Source organism: Falco punctatus (assembly GCF_963210335.1).
Source record: "Falco punctatus genome assembly, chromosome: 6".
In the NCBI taxonomy this organism is placed as follows: domain Eukaryota; kingdom Metazoa; phylum Chordata; class Aves; order Falconiformes; family Falconidae; genus Falco; species Falco punctatus.
In genome coordinates this window covers 27,333,528-27,353,778 of record NC_137585.1, presented here as the reverse complement: position 1 = coordinate 27,353,778, position 20,251 = coordinate 27,333,528, and positions in this window count along the sequence as shown.

Here is a 20,251-nt window from a genome sequence, read left to right as displayed (position 1 = left end):
GCAGACTGAGTAGTGAATTTGCTGCCAGTGGAGGTTGTGAAGGCAGATATCAACCATAGGTCTAAAAATGTTCTAGAAAAATTCATGGACCATAGCTCCATATACAGAGAGGCAAAGAGAATAGGCAGGGAAGCAGCACTAACATTCCCAGCACAGTGGTGCTGCTGAAGTGTGGAAGAAATTGAGCAGGCTCACACGTTCTCCCAAAGTTGCTTCCCGTTTTGCTCCTATCCATGGCAAAACACTGGTCTAGCTGGTCGTTCAGGGGATTTCTTGTGTTCTCATTATGGAAGATACCTTTGATATAATCATAACTCTAGCCTAACTAAAAGCAGCAGCCATATGGAGACTGAAACCACAGGGCAGATGTCTGGAAATGGGAGGTGAGCTGCTTCTAGTCGGAGATGTCCCGGCTGCGGCTTTTGCACGTGGTGCATGTATGCAACATGGTTGTCATGGATTGGCATGCAGAAACCCAAATACAGGTGCCAACTGCGTGTGGGCACTGTGAGCCTGCTCTGAATGTGAGCAGCGAGTGCTGTGATGAATGATACCCGTGCACAATGACATCTAATGCGTAATGACAAGTAAAATGCCTTCCTTCTTGTTAGAAAAATCACATTGTTTATACACGGACTCATATTCCACACATCTGCTGAAGGTGGTGTGCTACTTAGAGAAACCAGCTCTATCATTTATCTTCTGTGCCTTTCAGCTGTGACTTATGTGTTTTCTGAGGTACAGAGGGATGTTCAGTACAGAACAAAACATAAAGCTGAAGAGTTACCCTCACTTCTAAATTTGTTGCATGCGCATTCAGGCACCTCAGTCTGTTAATTACTATGTCTGGAAAGCCTTGGCATACATATTCATCACCTGCAATTGTCATGCTGCCAGCTTTTGCAATTTTAATCACCAGCTTCATGATATTTGGCATTTTTCTTGAAGTCAAATCCCTCAGAGTTGTTTGGTTTTCTGACAGTCTCAGTTTTGCTTCTTTTTTTGGAAAAAGTCTAAATTTAAGGCCCTGTGATTTCAAAGACAAACCTGAAAAATGTTCCTTAAACATTTTTCATGAAAGAAAAAAAAAAGAAAGAAAGAAAGAAAGAAAGAAAGAAAGAAAGAAAGAAAGAAAGAAAGAAAGAAAGAAAGAAAGAAAGGAAGAAAGAAAGGAAGAAAGAAAGGAAGAAAGAAAGGAAGAAAGGAAGAAAGAAAGAAAGAAAGAAAGAAAGAAAGAAAGAAAGAAAGAAAGAAAGAAAAAGAAAGGAAGGAAGAAAGAAAGAAAGAAATGTTAATATCTAGGGGGGGAAAAGAAGGTTTTTGGGAAGAGTTGTAAGAATAAATGGTCTCTAAAATATAACTTCAAAGAAAGTAAAGTTCACTTCAGTGAAAAATTCGAAGGAATGACTTTCCATAGGAAAAAGAAGGTAAAATGTTGGAGTCAATATTATAATTAACAACATAGGCTGTTATCATAAACGGTGATCAAAGGACCCAATACGGCTCCTGCAGGATGAACTCAGAAGAATTTTTCCCAATTGTACTAGAATTAACGTTATTAAGAGCTTTCTGACTGTTAAGGCATCAGAGATGGCTGGCTGCAAAAACTGTGGAAATCTCTTTTGCCAGAGGTCTTTCAATGATTAAACAGCTGTGAAAGAGCTTCACAGTATACTTCATCTTGCTTTAGACCATCTGTGAAGCCTCTTTCACAGTTTTGCTTCTGTACTTCAAGTATGTGTTGTTGCAGCAGCAACATGGTGATCATATACAGTAACTTCTGTTAGCAGAGAGCAACAAAGCAAACAAGTGGAAGTGGAGATCATTTAAAACATGCAGAGACCTATGTCACATGTTAATTCCCTAGGGAATACTGTTTCACATTGTCTTGGGAAGTGTGGTCCCTCTTGTGCAGATGCCTAGCCCTGCCTCTGGCACCCGAGCACATCATACTCCACAGCTGTTCAGGTTTCCTACGGTCTTTGCAGAGAAAGAGGCTGAAACCCTTGTTCCTGTTTTGATATTGTCGTGAGTGATTTCTAAAAAGTATCAGGTTCTGAAAGACAGGGTGATGGAATTCAACTGAAAACTGTTGGGGAAGGCTAATATTTTATTCTCTACTTTAATATTTGCTTTGCTGAAAAACTTTTTATTGTTTTCTTCAGCCCCTTGCATAAGGAGCATTTAGAAAAACTATTTCACAATGAGAAAAAGTGTTGCTTTCAAACTGTTGCATTCTGCACGCAGAGTAAATGCTTGGTGGGAACATCTTCAGGTAGAAAAGAATAAGAAAAAAATGTGTTTGAAATTTGTAAATGGAATTAATTGCTAGGATTTCTGTATGATGTTGGTAGACAAGAACTGCCTGTTTCATCTTCGTGAGTATTAGAAATACTGGTCCTTCAGGTTACCATTAATTTTGAAAACAGTGTAAGTATAGGGAGAAGTTATGAGGGTACCATGCTAATTTCAAAGGAAGAGGACATTATCCACTTGTTTAAATTGGACATCAGCATTATCTCTTCCCCTGTGGCATTTTTATAGTACAACAAGAAAACAATTTTATTTACAAACATGCAAATAATATACAATAGAAGTGTGTTTCCACATCTAGGTGATTTTATCATGCCTATTTATTTCTGACTATTATCTGGATGAGGATACAGTTCTGTGTCTATAATACATAAAATCATATTTATGCACATAAACAACTGAAGTAACAGCACTGAATACCTTCCTCTAAGATATGTCAGTTTTTTCCTGCTTTCAAGTTTGAATTCACAGAAGCACAGAATAGTTGAGGATGGAAACTAACTCTGGATGTCATCTTCTCCAACCCCTGCTTAAGCAGGGCCACCTAGAGCCAGTTGTGCATGACCATGGCCAGACTGCTTCTGAATATTTCCAAGGATGGAGACTCCACAACCTCTCCGGGCAACCTCTGCCAATGCTTGGTCATCCTCACAGTAAAGAAGTGTTTCCTGATGTTCAGAGGAAAACTCCTACACTTCAGTTTGTGCCCATTGTCTCTTGTCCTGTCACTGGTTAGCATTAAAAAGAGCCTGGATCCATCTTCTTTGCACCCTCCCTTCAGGTATTTATATACATTGATAAGATCGCCCATGAGCCTTCCCTTCTCTAGGCTGAGCAGTCCCAGGTCTCTCAGCCTTTCCTCATAAGAGACATGCTTCAGTCCCTTACTCATCTTTGTGACACTTCACTGGACTCCCGCCAGCAGCTCCGTATCTGTCTTGCACTGGGGAGCCCAGAACTGGGCCCAGTACTCCAGATGTGGCCTCACCAGTGCTGAGCAGAAGGGAAGGATCACCCCCTTGACCTACGGACAACACTCCTCCTAATGCAGCCCAGAATACCATTAGCCATCTTTGCCTCAATTTCTGGCTCACAGTCCACCAGGACCCCTGGGTCCTTGTCTGCAAAGCTGCTTTCCAGTTGGTCAGCTGTCAGCATTTCCCAGGTGCAGGCAGGACTTTGCATTCGCCTTGGTTGAACTACAAGAGGTTCCTGTCAGTCCATTTCTCCAGCATATTGAGACCCTTCTGGATGGCAGCACAACCCTCTGGTGTACGAGTCACTCCTCCCAGGTTTGTGTCATCAGCAAAATGGCTGAGGGTGTACTTTGCCCCATCATCAAGATCATTCATGAAGATGTTGAACAGTATCAGATCCACAACGGAGCCCTGGGGTATACTGCTAGCTAAAGGTCTCCAACTAGACTTCATAATACTGGTTAGCACCTCCAGACCCAGCCATTCAGTCAGCTTTCATTTCACCTCATTGTCTGCTCATCCAGATCATTCTTCATCAGCTTCTCTATGAGGATCTTACAGCAGATGGTGCTGAAAGTCTTACCAAACCCAAGGCAGACAATATCCACTGTTTTCCCCTTATCTACCAAGGTGGTCTTTCCATTGTAAAAAAATTTCTAGGTTGGTCAAACATGACTTCCCCTCAGTGAATTTATGTTAACTCCTCCTGATGATTTTCTTGTCCTTCAGGTGCCTGGAAATGGTTTCCAAGATTAGCTGCTCCATCACCTTCCAAGGGACTGAGGTGAAGCTGACCACCCTGTAGTTCCCTGAGTCTTCCAGCTTGCCATTTCAGAGCAAAATGGGAGGAAATTAATTGAAAACTTAGGCATGACTTATGCCACTTGTAAAATGGCAATGATACTTGATTTCCTCATAGGAATATAATAAAAATTAAATTAACTTAAAGTTCTAATATAGGCTAAAATATACACGTGTTATTTCACCTGAGATCTTCCCTATCATTTTGAAAAGCCCTGTTTTACTTCATATCACCTTTGCAGGAGAGGAAGATGGAAAAACATAGATAAAATGTAAAAAGAAAAGAAGGGTATTTTCTCTCTAAAGTTACTTTTCTGTGTTGAAGAGAAAGTGCTGTGAAACAAGACAAATGCATGTTTCATTACTTCATTATCTTTGTAGGTAACAGTGTGACTGCCGTAAGGACCCTTATGAAAAGCCATGTCATATTGAGTTACAGATCAGATGTGCAAGGTTATTCCTTCATCCTCTTTTCTGTTCCTCAGCTGGCTTTAGGGCAAGTTCTCCAAGCAGTGACCTCTTGGCTCTGTACTATGTACTCCTGCTACTCTTGTACCAGGGAGTATGGATTTGAAAGCAGTCCTGGTTATCAAAGCAGCAGAGTTATGTTTCCTACTTTGGTCCTTAGACCTTAGAAATCAATTCAGACAAATTCTCAGCATTATAGTTAGAGTCTGGGGAGCTGATTTCTAAAAATAAAACTCTCTCTTCCCTAAGTGTTTATCCGCCCATCAAAACTCTATATCCATGATTCTTTGATTTCAAAATACTAAGCGATTTCAATAGAAAGTTATACAACGCACAAGCACATGTATTTTCCTGCCTGATAAAATTTGTTTTGAGAGATTAGAAATAAATATGAGACTACTGTCCAAGAAACACAGAGTGCTTAGGGCATTTCACTGATTCAAATCTAATTCAAGTCAATGATTGCCAGAAGTAAGAAGTCTCCGAGTTCCCTTTGGCTGTTAGAACAATTTAGTTGCTGGTTATCTTTATCCTCAACAAAAATATGGACACATCACATAATCTTTCAGCTTTTTGGCATCCTTAGAAAGAAGAGGGGAACTGAATAGTCTCAGTGGAGTTACCCACACATTACCAAGTTCATCCCTTCAGACAAAAAGAACAGTGCAGGATAAACACAGGTGTATCAGTAGGTACTGACTTCAACAGCAGCCTTTTGGGTTCTACAGCATCCTTCTCCAGAAGTGTGAGACTATCATCCTATAAAAAATGTCCTTTAACTGAAGAGGAAGCTTTTTACAGAAAAGTGAGCAAAGAATGAAAATTCTATCTTATTTTATCGGAGTTTGTATTGCTTCTAGCTGTGTTGTACCTGCCCAGCAGGAGGAGGCCATCAGTTCTCAGCTAATCAATGCAGCCCTACTTCACTATGTGCAACTTCAATTTAAATTACAGTTTTGTATATCCATCATTTGTAATTAGCAATCAAGAGATACTGCTCCCACTTGAAATATCACACAGAACTGCAGGAATCACTAGTGTGTTTGATTCATTTAGGTTAATCTGAGGTCTATTGCTGACCTCTCTGATTTCAGTACTACCTTTAAGTGTAATAGTACTCAGTATTAGTGCTAATAACTACAGCTCCCTCAACTGCCTGATTTCAGTAGTTTCTCTCAGCCTAATTTTTCCTGCCTGGCACCCAAAACAGTAACTTATTTTAACTGAGACTTGAAAGCCCTGACTTTCTCTCGTTTCTCAGTTATTTAATCATGTGAATAAAAAAAAAAGTGTTCTATATCTGCTTTAATTTTTCTCTTCCCAAAATATCAGAGTCACACTCATAAAGCTAAGGTCATAAAGAAATTCATACGCTCCTAGGTAGGATGATACCTCATATTTCATGGGAGATGCATGCAACACCAGTCTCCAGCCTATAATAAGTAGGACACAAAAGCTGCTGGAAAAAGGAAATGTGGAAATGGTGTGGCTCTTCCCTACATGTTCTGCACATCCCCCAGCCACATTCTGCTCACATATGTTTCATGGCTTTTGTCACAGCAACTCTTAAATGGTCCACTGGCAGTTTATCTTTCACATTTCAGTGTTGCTCCATTTCTTCCCTGGAAAGCAGAAGCTCTGTCTCAGATGGAGTCTCCTGTAGTTCCCTTCCCATTGCCTGGCTGCCCAAAGGGATGTACCCTGGAAGCATCTTAAGTCTCTGAAGAGAAGAGAAACTGGAATGACAATTTCTAAGTTAGAATATTCATCATAGCTGCAACAGCAACAGCATTTTCAGCCCTAGCTTCCAAATAATTTTGCACTGAGTCTCTGGCTGGCTCCCAGACACAGACTGACCTAGATTATATCTGTGGAAATAAGAATGCAGCAGAAAGGAGAAAAGCATTCTCAACATCTCTTCTGCTTCCCTTTCTACCAGGGAAGCTCAGGCCATCGTCATCATCATAGTGAGACAGCAAATAAAGATCATCATACAGAAAATGGCCAGTCTTGAAGGTAGTCTAATCTCAATAAAAAAGAAATAAACTCAGGCCATCACTTAACTGTTGCAGAAGATGGTGTTCCTCAAGCTGCTGCATTAGTGCTTTGCAGCTTTGCCACATGCTGGGTAACATCCCACAGCTGAGAAGACATAAGCAGTGGGCCACTGATGGTTGGGCTGGGTTATATACCTTCTGCCCTGCTGGAGAGTCGAAAGTGTGAGCAAGGCTGTATGGAGACTGCACAGGCTCAGGATATGTGGCCATCAAGGCAAGAACCCTACAGAACCAACCAAGAGGGTTCTCAATTGAACTTTAATAAGATAACCTGTGACATTAGAGTAAAAATTAAACCATGAGGTTTTTTCCCTAGGAAGCAGAAAGGGGGACCAAAAAGTGGTTTTGTCTTGATCTTGGAGAAAAGGAGTCTTACTCTTACATGAACAATCTTTTTTTTTTCTCCATATCAGATAAATATTCTTTCCCTAAGAAAAGTTTAAAACTTTTCTATTTCATAGGAGCACTAAATAATATAAAAACCATGTCAGAGAGTTCAGAAAGTTCCCATCTACTAGCTGATACTAAATGTTTCTTCATCACTAATCCAGAGACACAACAATGATAGCATTTGAAAGTTTTAACTTGCAAGTAATTCTAGCAGTGCATGAAGTGTGAATATAATTACAGTCTCAGAATATTACTATTTCTGTTGTACTGAAACTCTGTTCCACACACCTTCTTCAGATAAGATAGAAGTGTTTGATGTGAATACATCTTCAATTAACATTGCTGGCAGATAATGGAAGGCAGCAGTTGGAAAATCCTTATCAAGGTAAAAGTACTTGAGAACTAAAGAAACAACGTGCCTGTCAAACCTCACTATGCTTTCAGCAATGTCCATAATTGAAAAGGGACATCGTAGAAGTCCAGGTGCTGGTAGCAGTTCTTTAACTGTACAGTTATATATGTACAGATATATATCTGTACATATCTAGATAAAAAATAAATATTCCCATGCTGTCTTTATAGGGACTGTAAAGATGAAGTGTCTAGTAGCTTAAATTGTCTTGGTTTTTTTTAACCTCCCCCAGATTTGTGCATCCAATAGGAACGGGAATTACTGTCATGAATTATTAAAGCTGTAATCAACGGCATATTTGTAAATTCATAATCTTCTCAATGAACAGGCTATCTTCTTCTGCATCTAGGCAATATCCAGTATGTGTCGGATCTTACCCTATTAGAAAAATATTGAAGTTTTGTTTCCTGAGCGAAGTTTCCTGATGCTGAGGGGACAGGAAAAAAAAAAAAAAAAAAAAAAAAAGTGAATTTCCATGAATTATTGCTGGGTCTAAGACTACCTAAGTCTGGTAAGAACATTTGCCTCTGACCAGGAACTGTGTGTGAATGGTTGCAGCCGTTCTGAGACTGCAAACAATTCCCAATGAAAGCTGGATTGCTTCATTCTTCTGGCAGACAGGAAGGCTGTCTGCTATATGAAAACAGCAGTAGCAGTGTAACCTGTCTGTCTGACCTGTGGTGACTTTGGAAGCCTTGTTATGAAATGTGCATACATGTTATTATAGCAGATGCTAAGTTACAGACTGAGAGACTGTTTGTAGCCAATTAAAGCCAAAGATGAATAGAAGAGTAAAACATGCAAATATTATTTCCCACCAAATCTGGACTCAAGCAAATTTTAAAAGAAAATAAAAATGGGTCCCTTGTGAGTCTAATCTAAGTCATAGGGACTTCATTACTTGAGGGTCTTCAATACATTTGTCCTCAGAACAGACATTAGGTGAGACACTACAAACCAGACATCTAAAAGACAGCTACAGACCAACGCGGGCTTTGTAATGCAAAACAGAATAAACTAATTCCTTTCTCCTTCCCCTTTTCCCTGTGCACTCTAGGGTCCTGGGTCACAGCCTCAAGGCAATGCATTTTGATTTCCTCTAACAAAAGAGGGAAAGTTTTTTCAATTTATTTTCTTGTGTGTGCCTCTGAAAATACTCTGTTGGTCCCTGCTGAAGAGAACACAGCTGATGGACAGCTACTCTGGGGTGGTGCAGCAGCTTCCATGTCATTACAACAGTCTATTGGTAGCTTGCAGCAGAGATTGTATTTGAGGAGTTAATGATCCTGAGCAAGCCCTGCCTGCTTTATTGGGTCTTGTACTGAGGGCCTGAGCAGCCTATTTGTCAATATGAGTACCTGCTCTAACAAAATCTGCTGGAGTGCCCCGAGCTGCACTGGTAAATGTTATGATATCCCAAGAAGGTATATAGTTCTGTTTGTTACATGAAATAAAAGCCATCATGGCACGGGAGGGAGGAGGAAGCTCTCCACCAACAGGATCTGTGCAGTGCACCATGGGAAAATCCTTCTGGGGTCCTTACTGTGGTACCTCAGATGTCTGTGAGCAAGCCAGGTGCAGTTGTGCCCATACTGTGTGTAAGGATAAGAACCAAGAGTTTTCAAGCTTTTCTCCGGCAGCTGAGCTTCTTCACCCAGGAGTGACAACAGGAAAGCAACAGACAGTGCCTAAATAAGTACCTGAAGAAAAGCAGTGTGGACAATCAGCACAGGATCTCTGTACAAAACCACAGGCACTTCAAGATGAAAGTATACACACTGCCACTGAGGGTTTTTTTGCTGCGAATGAAGTCAATTGATTTGCAGCCTCCCGCTAACAATAAATAATGTTCAACTCTGCAGACATACTATACTGTAGATCTTTTTCTGCTTGAACAGTTGTTTGACAACTTGTGAAGCAGAAGCTGAGTTAATGACCCAAAATGAGAATACCTGAAAACAAGCCAGCTTTAGGTCAGTTAGCTGAAATACATTTACACTGCATATAGGCTCAACATTGAACTACTTCACTGTGCTGACTCAGGAGGGAGTGGCAAAGCTCAGGGTCTAAGTTAGCAGGATTTCTCATGCTCAAGTTTAGGTCTTAAATATAATGTGAGACATTTTGGGAGTTTAATCTGCTTAGAGATGGAAATTGCCTGAGGAAACCAAGGAGAATGGGAACCGGGAAAGAGAAGCTTTATTTACTGGGGGTACGAGGTGATGGACTTCTCCACAAAGACTGTGGGTGGCAAACCAGGACACTACAGTACTGACAGAGGCATTAAGTCTTTCTCTCAGAGTAAGCCCTTTTAAAACCCTTGGGCAAGCACACATGCTTTTGCTACTAGGTTACAGTTCAGCACCTGAAAAAAAAATTGTCATGTGAGATGACCTCAAGCTGCAAGCCATAGCGTTACTAAAGAAAGGTTCTTTTGGCTTGGCCTGAAATGCAGTGATGAATTTCTAAATATACATGTCACATATGTACTCACTGTAACAGGGATAAACCCTCCTCTGTGCTCCACCAGTCCTTTCCAGACGAATAAACCGTATCCTTCTTGATTAATCTACCCAGATGGCACATTTTTCCCCCAGCACTTTTAATATATGGCCATATACAGGTCACATGCTTGTGAAATCTGTGTTGACTAGAAGGACATGGGTGGAAAGGGGGACTGGGATCCTGAAGAACATATGCTGTTGCTGTAGGGCAGACACAAGCTTCCTTTAGGGGGTGGCCTGTGAATCTGCAAGCTCTGCAGCCACTTTTATTCACTGCAAGTTTTGAGGACAGTGCAATCACACTAGTGTCCCCTCCCTTCCTTTGTCACTCACGGGGCAGCAGAGAAGAGCAGCAGTGCAATTGCAGTCACCGTTAGCTGGGGGAGCGTGGCAGTCAGGATACTGCCATGGGGTCATTCATGGACTCAAGAGCTGCTGTCTTTGATCAGTAACGTGAAGAATACAAACGGCTCCAAACCTGGCCTTCTGCTCCTGGTAATGGCCTATATCCGTATGACCTGATGATATGGATACTGAGTGAACAAGGCAAGAGTGGTTCATGATGCAACGTGACAGGGAGGGAGATGCAGAGGCATGTGGGCAACTAGTCAGTGCGAGCTGCCCCCTAAAGACATGGACATTAGTGGTTTGATTAAATTATTTGAAATGTTGCTTCTACTGAAGTCAGAAAACCAAGATGAGATGTGTGCTCAAGCCACTGGTGACATACACTTTGAAATTAGTGGCAGTGCAACAACATCCAGCTGGAATTTAAAACTGCAATGGTCCAAACTTCAGGGCCGCACCTGTGCATGTTTTTTTTTTAGTTTGGGGTTTGGTTTTGGTTTCTCAAATGCAGGCTTGGTAAATATTTAGTTCACAGAAAATCCTCCAAATCCCCAATTTCATATGTGAGTATGGCATGAGAACATTTTCAGCTCACTCACATCACCACACTCAGCACAGAACCATTTCTCATGTTTCGTGCACATACCATCAAGAACGCCATATTCCACTAGCAACAGGGACGTTTGCTCTTCCTCCTCCATGCTAATACACTGAATGCTACTACAGAGGATGACTAGCAATGCTCTCAGTCACTCTCAAACTGATGACAGGAACAATACAGAAATAATTTTATAATTTCTTCTATACCTATCTGTCAAAGAACAGTTAGCTCTTCACCATTTCTGAGCCACTAAACAGAAATACGAAAATGGAGTGTGATAAAGATTGCACTTTTTTGGCACTGGGATCTTGGAACAGATTACTGTTAGATAATTAGACCATAAGCCTCCTCACAGGAGGTACCCCAGCTTTATAACCACCTGCATTGTTTGTTAAGCACCCAGAACACTATTCATGCTTTAAGAACAAATTAATTATCATGAATCAATTAACAGTACTCCATCCACACTAATGATTAGACTGGATCATCAAGCAAACCTACTCAGAAAATTTATGAATAATATACTTCCTGGAGTTAGTGCAATATTAGTTTACAAGCTTTTAATCTTGATTTCCTTTTTCATTTTATTTGTAACATATTATTTTAGCATGGACAAATAGGTATTTAATCTCTGGCTGTTTTGTTAGAGGTTCACTGTTTATTCTCATTTTTCCTGTACCTATGTTACAAGTTTGGCCAGTTGAGTTACCTGTTGATGTTTGTCTTCCTGACTTGATCATTTCATTTTAAAGCTGAACATTAATGATAAATAAAAAAAAAAAACAAAATAAACACTTTTCAGCATAAATTTTTAGTGGAAGAATAATGTTTTCCAGGATTTATGAAACCACTGCCTGGCAATACTTTCTTGAACTCGCTGCAGCCCTCAAGATCTTGGGACTAAATTGAAATCAATATGACCTGAAAGTAAATAAACTTTGTACTTTCTATTCACGTATTTGTGGAACAGTTTTTTGTTTTGATACAGTTGGTTTAACAAATCTTCAGTAGCTGAAATCACTCAGAGCTGATTAGAGAAGCTGAACAAGGCACTCTGAGGAGTTCAGCATGAATAAATGTGTGTGCCATATTTCTTTGCCTCCCCAAAGAAACACAAAACATTTGCTCTCTATTTTGACATATATACCTGCTATTGAACTGCTAGCTTGAGTCAGTGAGTGGAACCAGGCAAAAAGCAGCAGGAATTCTGCAGTGAACTCACTTTAAAATTATGTCTTCATAGAGCAACAATCCTTCATGAGGGATTTAGTCGGGGGACTGATTTTGCTTTGTTTTCCTCTTTCCTTTTTATTGAGTTACAGGGCTGGATTCAGCAGGATCTGAAAAGAAATTAAAGGTCCTTAGTTATGATATAAGCATCTTTTCTCCTGGTTAGAAGAACTGTATTGCGTACAAATGACAAAACCACCCTTTCTCCCCACCTTCAACCCCCACAATGGTATTTAGAACTGCAGGCTGCTGTTTTCTGAGATAGGTAAGCGACAAGGAGAAAACAAAATGTACTTCTAAGCAATTGGCTGATGACTGTATCATATGGCTCGAGACCGAGTTGGCACATCTTTGCTTGAGGAGCCCCTTCTGATGAAGCATTTTTGCATTCCTGATAGAGATACATCACATACATTGCACCTCCAGAGGACGGAACAACTAGTCATAAGAAAATCTGTCAGCAGAATATTAGTATAAGTACTAATCCTGAAAACAAAATATTGTATGAACGCACTTCAAAACGTGTGGACAAATTCATTTAGTTACCACAGCCCTTTGCATGCCTTCTACGCAACCCAAAAGCCATCAAGGTAGCATCCATTCCAGGAGATGCTAGAGACAGACTTGAAGGGGGTCTTCAGCAAGAAGGATACCTACCAGTATCCCTTCTTCCTACCAGCAAATACTCCTATTAGAGAATGTTTGCAAACAGTTGACAGGTTTAGAAACTAGTTGTTTATTGCCCTAGAGCATGAAAAACATTCAATCCAGCAAAAGGTACTGTGTAACACTCTTCAATGCGTTTGTGACAGCTGGTGACAGATTCACTTTGAAAATTGCATTTTGAAAGGACACAGCTTTGCAGGCTTCTCTTAAATCTCTGATCCAAAGGGTATGCCATCAAGTCAGACATCTCAACTTCTGTCTCACAGCCTTGTTCTTACCAGAGCAGGTATGTTCCATGGGGTGTCCAGTCTTCCACCACTGGTCTTGTCAATTAGTGTCTACCTGCCCGACAGCTCAGGAGCCACAGATATTTTACTGGTCTTGAAGGCGATTTTTAGGATATTCTTTAAATTAGGTTGCCCAACATAACTAGGCTCTGAACACAGGGCTGAGTGACTAATCTTAATTTAAACATTTGACACAGTGCAACTCTTTACTTAGGCCTCTTTTGAAGATTGCCATACAACTAGACTCTACGGGGCTGAATCACTCACTAGACAGGTGAAAAAAAGTCAAGTCAGAATTTCAATTACAGATTTCCAAAGAATGCTTCAGGGAAATGGTGATGATTGTACAGTATGGGACAGTACTCTTGTCTTAAATCCAGGCTAGAGGATAACACAATGAGAAATATCAGGTGGTCATATAATATCTTTTGGGCAGCAGATACTTACAAGGATTGGGATTCTGTTTCTACCTGCATTATTGACCTAAGTACAGATCCTTATGCAAATAATTTAATTTATCTGAATCTCAATTTTATTCTTATTTTTATTCTCTCATCCTTGACACCTGTGGATAACAAGAAATATGTTTAAAGGAAAGGTCACCAGAGGTAACAAGAGGTAAACATTTCAGAATTCAGATTTTAAAACCATTTTCCATGCTCATTTTTTGAACGCAGTTATTACTTTCCATTACTTAAGAACATTCCCTTTTCTTTTGAAAACCTGTAACATTCTCACAGGAAAAAAGACCTTCCCTTTCAAGAAGAAGAAAAGGTAGATATCTAGCATTTACATATGAGGACTGGGGTTTTTTCACTGTAATTGAGCAGCATAAAGAATTTAATGCTTAAGACAAGAATTTAAATGCCTGTCTAGAAGAGAAAACACTTGGTAAAGCCAGCCCAACCAAAACAACTCCCCGCTGTTTTGTCATTCTAAGACCTGAAGCCTTGTTTGTTCCCTTTTGCTGCCAGACCAAGGTCCTCCTTGGGAGCTTCCTCCAATACCCTGTGGCGACTAGTGGGTGGCCACATATCACATGATCTGGCAGGGTCCACCTTGCCAGATATTGCCTCCCATCCCCCTGCAGTCCTTCTTTGCCTTTGCTGTTTTAATAAGTGATAATTCAGATACAAAAATTATCAACAGTGGTTGCACTCATCATGCATCCATTCTACGGTTTTCTGGTAACAGACAGGTAAGCACACTTTTAATCTGCGGTTGGTTTCTCTGCTCAAAATGTGCTAGCTAGCCCTGCAACTATCCTTTTCAATCAGACGGCTAAATGGTTTTGTGCCCGTACATGGTTTTACCCAAAGTCAAACAAAGACTAAAGTGAGCAGAAATTGTGCATGGCCATACAAATATTTTCTTACAGAAAAACATTTAATCAACTGCCTCTTCCAGATATGTAATCATCAGGTCCATTCACAGGTATTTTACCTGATAGAAGAAGTCAGACCTCTGTTTTTATGTAACCATGGAAAGGAATTCACCAGAACTGAGATTTCTTAGCTAGGAGGGGGCAGTGGCAAGCTGCTATTAACTGAAGACAGATACTGCAAACTTGAAACAACTTGGTTTTGTCACAATACAGTTTTACCAGAACTGGAATTGAATGCTTACCTATCTTTCCTGCATACATTTTGTTATCCACTGCCTTACTCACCTACGCAGAAAATAAATCTTAACATTGTCCTTAGTATCCCTTACTTAATAGCATCTTACCGCTAAAGCTTATCCACTTGATTTCTCTATTTCCTCCCTGAAGCTTTATTCTCCCTCTTAAACCCTGCTGGGAGTCAGACTCAGTGTAGTGGAGAAATAATTTTATAGTCTATAGCATTAAACTAAAATGTTAAGCTAAGTCAAAACCAATGTTACAGTATTGGTGCAAGAGCCTGTACAAAGTATTCTAAGGACTTCTAAGTCCTAAAATCAGGTTGAAAGCAAGCGTGGAAATTCAGATGGCCATTTTTAAATAAATAGAGAATAATTTTCTTCAGAACAGAGAACAAAAATAACCTTCCTTCCTGTCTTTCAACTGACCTGAAACAGAACCAAGAACAGTCTTAGTTGCCAGAAAATCTGGGATCCTGCGAGGTCTTACATGCAAGTCAAGAGCCACGTTTTCGTTTTCTTTGGCTTCTATGCAGTTCCAAATGTTGTCACTCCTGGTGGCCATTTCTATCAGTTATGTTATTGCTAGTTCTGTTCAAGAAAACCATCTCCAGGACTGTAATGCAAAGATGCTATGGAATTACTGGTTGATTTTTTTGTGTATCCTCTTTACGAATTCCTTTTGCTAGTTTATTTGCATGATGATGGTGTATTTATTTCTCAAAATATATTTGTCAAAATGTAGATCATAGGAGTTTAGAAAATGCTTCTCCATAATTCAAAGTATGTGATTCCCATGCAACAGAGTTAATTTTGTTTACTTTCCCCCAGAAGAATATAGCATAAAGTCTACAAATAAATAGATGTATTACAGTCCATGTTGCTCTCCTTTCATCTATAAATGGGAGTTCTGTCTTGTCTCTGAACTGGTAATCTTGGGAGGAGAGAGCAAGAAACAGCTCTTAATGTGATTTTATAATATTTCTAGCATGTTAAGCACCTAATATTGTTTATATTTTCTCAGAATCCTGCTACTTGAACTAATGTTAAACTATTAATTTGTAACTGTTCATTTTCTTTAAATGCTCTTTGAAATTTCTTCTGAAAAAAGACATTCACAGAACATGCAAAAGTGTAGAAAGCGCACTGATAATGTCATGCATGATTTAAATTTATAATCAGCAAATATACAACCACATAAACCAAAGCATAAAGAGAAAAACAATTAATGTAAAGAATGCCCTTAAATCTGGACTTTGGTTACTGAATCAATTCATAATACGCGCTTAGGGATAATTATATCTCAATAGCAAACTAAACTTTTATCTGATTTTAGCTTGAACTATATTATCAATGTCTTATAATTAAAAACATATAAAGAGGAAACACTTCTGCAGTTATCTCTTGCTGCATCAGGCCTTTGTACAGTTAATAGCACAGTGCCAGTATAGCTTTATATGAATCTCAGCTATGATATTTTTGTTAGTTACTTGATCTCAGATCTCAGACCCTTTGTTTAAATTATAAACCCAAGAAAAAGAATGCTGCTAAGTTAGAACTGACAAAATAAAACAAAGAATGAAAACAGAGAGAACTATTAGAATATCAAATGTCTTATTGAAGGAAAAGTCTTGCATTTTTTGGTTTTCTTTGATTTCCTTCAGGTTGAGGAGTGATAATGTCAATGATGAAATCCCACAGGCTTTTATTTGTCTCATTTTAGAGATAATAACACTTAGAAACAGGCTGATTGTCAGTTTAAATGATCATAATGCTTTCATGAGCCCATGGAGTCCCCATGTTTCAATGTCTCTATGTTTCAATTATTGCTGTAGAAGGTACAATAAGACATGTTATCCCCTGGGTATCTTCCCAACTTCTAATTCCAAGTGGATGGTTTGCATCCACAAGCTTGATGTTTTACATGTCTCTAAGCTCACTGCTTTAACAGTATTTATTATAGTGGTTTTGTATACTCTTCTCAGCTTCACGGACTTACTCAGCCATTCTGGTGTACTGCAAAGCTCTTGGAATTAGTACTACTGCATGCTAATAAGTTCATCAGATGAGTTTTGACAAACTGAGGAATACTATATTACATATATATATATATATATATATTTTTATATATATATATATAAACTTATTGATGCTGGTAGCCCCAGTATGATTCATTTATTCCTGAAGAATAATTTCGAAGAACTGGCAAAGTAAATTTATTTGAAATTTTCCTTAGTGGTCAAAGGACAATTCAGCACAACCTCAACCAGCTAGCAAAACTAGGGAATCTAAAATGCTGTGTCTCTTCTGACACACATTGTAGTCCTGTTATGAAGTACTTGCCCTGTTCCAGGCATCTCTGTACTTTCCTCCCAACTCATTAACTAATAAGCACATGGCTGAAGAAAAAACATGACCTGAAGGGATGCATCACATCTTTTCCAAGTATCTCCTCATCCAGACTGCTGACTACATGACACTGCAGTCACCGGGGACTTGCAGAGACACCCCCCGCTCCCTCCCCTAGAATAGGGAGTCCTAAATGATACCGAGGTGCCTAACAGGAGGCTGACGGTGGTGCAAGAGACCCTTTTCAGAGATTTTAATGAGGTACATTCAATCTTCCCCTTTTTTAAAAAAAAAAAAAGAATAAACCATAACTTTTGTTGAACAAAGTTATCTAGTTTATGTGAGAGTGAAACCATGACAGGACATGAAAAAATACCCAACCTAGTTCTTATACATATGTATTTGTTTTTGAAAACAAAGTCATAACCAACCCTTTGAACTGCATTTGTGGCATATGCAGTCATTTTCTTGTCTGGAATACTTTATTTATTTCTGTTTAAATGCTTCTGTTTAATCCTTTTCACATTGTTGTAACAGCCCTGATAAAAAGACAAAACTGAAAAGCTTATGTCTCTGAAAAAAAAACCCAAACCACCCAGCATACAAAACCCACGTGCAGACAGGCTCCCTTACAAAATGTCAGAGCAAATGGCATTTTAAGAAAAAGAACACCCAAGAAGACTGGAAATCTCTCTTGTTATTGAACAACGCTTCAGGTATCAGAAAGCCCCTTCTTCCACTAGCCACCTTGCCAAAAGGATGGGCATCTACAGCCACTCCTCTAAGAAAACTGTAGAGAAGAAAGGACCACAGTATGACCAGCTGCAGAGGTAATGGAAATTCCAGCTAGTCCCACAGATGATAATCCCTTTAGCCTAACCTCTCCCACAGCCTTATGGCTGTGTCCCCGTTACCTGCATCCACACTGGTGGCCTGGGAGTCAGGCTCTACCACTGATACCCTTGAAAAGATGGGAAAATCTTGAGTCTTGTCAGTGTTAAAACCTTCATCAAATACAAATGTGATTTAATTCTACTGGTTCTCAGTTGTTTTCACGTGAATTATTCTTGCTGAAACGAGTTTACCCTCTATGCACTTTCAGAGAAAATTTCAAAGGAAAAGGAAAAAATGCAGATATATTTAAAAAGGTCTTGAATAATATTTCATCAGAGGGCAGGGAAGGAAGGGCAGAAGGGAGGGAGCTTTACATTTGGAGGGTGAATGTCATCCTTCCCCCCTTCCCTGCCCCCCCAAAAAAAAAGTGACACACCAAGAAATATATGCTACCCCACAAACAAAAAGTATACTAGGCCACAGCTAAAGCTAATATGGGGCTGTTCAGCCCACTACGGCCTTTAAAAAGAGAATTTACCTCTCTCTGACTGCACCAGTGTAAGTCAGGATTGTGTGTTAGCAAAAAAATGCTCCATAATATATCAGGCACTATCAGTGCAGAATGTGGAGAAAGCTATTTGTTTATATAATGCAGTGCTGAATAGAGACAATTAGTTTAAAGGAGTGATACATTGGGTCCACCATAGTTCAATTTCAGCACTATACTGCTGCTACTAGCATACAGTAAGACACATTTGCTCCCATGCAGTTTTAATTAGCAGACTGGAGTTTACGTTAGCAACATTATTGACTCACAGCTCCTGGTTTTCATTTGTTATGCCATGCCTTTTGTGAAGACACCACAGTCACCAAGTTTGTGGGTCAGATGTTTTTAATTTTTCTTAAATGCACTTCACAAACCTTATTGAAATGTTTTGTCTAAGAGTGCCAGGAATATTCTGTGAATGATGGATGAATATACCAAATTAGATGTGAGGTTTGAATTTGCCTTTGATAAGTAGCAGGCTGAAAATTCATTAGTTGGTGTTTTTATGTCTACCTGCTGCAGGTGCTATAGCGCAAGTTTGTTACAAAAGAGAAATAACTGCAAACAAACGAAAAATGCCAACCCTTAGAAAATCACAGGACTGAAAATCCAAAAACATTAGGGCCACCTCAAAAGACTTAGTTGTTGCAGGGCAGAGGTGAGAGTATGGGAGGTCACACCAACCAGCAAACCAGAGCTGATGCAACTGTAATACACATTATCATGGGGGAAAAGGCTCAGATTACACTGTGACTTGCTGCACATGGTGGAGCCCACTGCTGTTTCATGAGCCACAGCTGCACACAGCCAGACCTGCCTGTGCAATAGTTGAGTTTCTTGTTTTCAAAATGTCCCTCTGCAGCTGGTCACTACCTGCCAGAAGCTGGGGCTGGCGACGACTTAGTCCCGGACAGAGTGTCTTATGTCACTCACTAAATGACAGATAAACGCTTGCATGTGTGGTCAACAGACGGTGCCTGCCAAGTCCAAAGGGATTTCTGACCAGATTTCCAGCATCAAAAGGATGTGGGTTTTTTCCCTGCATCCTTACATTTGTGAGATCAGAAGCAGAATGAAGGAAAATTGGGCTTCAGACTGGTAAAGTGTTACACTTTCCTTTGCCCCACAGTGTCTATTCAAGAAAGGAAACCGGTTATCCTTTATTCATCATTGACTTGTTAGTACAGTTTGGTTTGGTTTGTTGTTGAAGACATTAATAGTTTGCTAAGCTAAATCCGATCTGACTGTTTCTCCATGAAAATTAATTTCATCGTGAATCTGGTCTAGAGTAACTTCATAAGATATAATCATGTTACAGATTTGGCCTAGACAATTTTTATTAGCTTCTTTTCTTCTTTTTCCAAAGGGACTCAAAAGCCTTAGAATCCATCTGCTGTTTTCTAAACTCTGATATCTTTGTTAGATCATTATGTAACAAGTGTTATTTTTAAGGATGTTAATTACATTAAAGCAAGTCAATGCATTGCCTCATCTGCTGGAAGAATGGCAAAACTCCAACAAATAAGTAATGACTTCAATTGGATCCTGTTCAACATTTTCCTTTTGATGGGGGTAACCTTCCAAGCTGTGTTTTGGTACCTTTGGATGCTTTGAAAAGCAGTGTTAGATGTACCAGTATTCCACAAACACCACTATTTCTCTTCCTTTTGCAAATAGCTTTTGAAACGGAAGAAGCGCTGTGCTGTCTTGGCTCATCTATTAGTCTTCTGCTGCAAAACAAACTGCTTTGGTGTCAGGAGTGAACTTTGAGGACCAGTTTGCTGGATAAGTTGAGCTGCAGTAACCCACCTTTTCAACACCGAATGTCCACGTTGCAGTGTTAAGGG